The 1,212-nt window shown below is 30.5% G+C and overlaps 1 pseudogene; it reads right to left on the bottom strand.

Moving 5' to 3' along the window:
- Positions 1-792: 792 nt before the first annotated feature.
- Positions 793-909, bottom strand: LOC111736099 (annotated as a pseudogene).
- Positions 910-1,212: the final 303 nt, after the last annotated feature.

The following is a 1,212-nucleotide window of genomic DNA, read 5'->3' as shown; positions in this document are numbered from 1 at the left end:
ACTCATTCATGATAAAAACTCAGCAAACTTGGAAGAGATGGGAACTTCCTCAATTTGATAAAGAACACCTTCAAAAAACCTATAGCTATGGGGTAAAAGGGGTCAAACGTGTGGTGACAGAAAGAAATCTAACTATGGGAGGCGAACACACAATGTAAATATATATATATGCTTTACTGTTAAAATGTACAGCTGAAACTTACTAGATTTTGTTAACCAATGTCACCATAAAAAAAATAAATTAAAAAAAACCTATAGCTAACATCATACTTAATGGTGAGAAATAAAAATTTCCCACTAAGATCAAGGGTGTTCCACTCACCACTAGAAGTGATAGCCAAATGCATTAAGACAGGGAAAGGAAATGAGATATACAGATTGAGAAAGAAGACATAACATTTATTTATGGATGTCATGATCATCTAGGTAGAATATCTAAAAGAACTGACCAAAAACTTCTATAACTAACAAGTTATTATATCAGCTTTTCAGGATACAAAGTTAATGTACAAAAGTAAATTGCTTTTCTACATACCAGCAATGAACAAATAGAATTTGAAATAAAAAACAATACCATTTATATTAGCACCCCCCAAAATGAAATAGTTATAAATCTAATGAAATATGTACCAAATTTACATAAGAAAAACTAAAAAATTTCAATGAACAACATCAAAGAACTAGAAAGATATTCTATGCTTATAGATAGGAAGACTCGATATCATCAAGATGTCAGTCCTTCCCAACTAGATCTATAGATTCAATATAATTCCAATTATTATTTTTTTTTAATGCCTACAGCACCTGGTATTCCTAGGTGGTCTCCCATCCGAGTACTAACCAGGCCCAATCCTGCTTAACTTGAGATCAGACGAGATCAGGTACGTTCAGGGTGGCTTGGCCATAGACTAATACAAGTTCAATTAAACCAGAAGTTATTTTGTGGATATCTACAAACTGATTCTAAAGTTTACATAGAGAGGCAAAAGACCCACCTTTAATAACACCTTGTTATTAAAATAGCATATAATTTGTAAATTCATTTTATACAAGTAATTATATCTATTTATCCATTTATAAATCATTTATCCAAATATCTAGAGTAACATCCAATTATGTTAAAAAAAAATGGATGGTGAGAATTGTTTTTTAAAAATCACTTTACTCTTGTATTTTTAATAGGTAATTTTTTTAGAGCAGTTCTATCTTCAG

This window comes from Pteropus vampyrus, unplaced genomic scaffold (genome assembly GCF_000151845.1).
Source record: "Pteropus vampyrus isolate Shadow unplaced genomic scaffold, Pvam_2.0 Scaffold17, whole genome shotgun sequence".
Lineage (NCBI taxonomy): Eukaryota > Metazoa > Chordata > Mammalia > Chiroptera > Pteropodidae > Pteropus > Pteropus vampyrus.
This window is presented reverse-complemented; position numbering and strand designations above follow the sequence as displayed.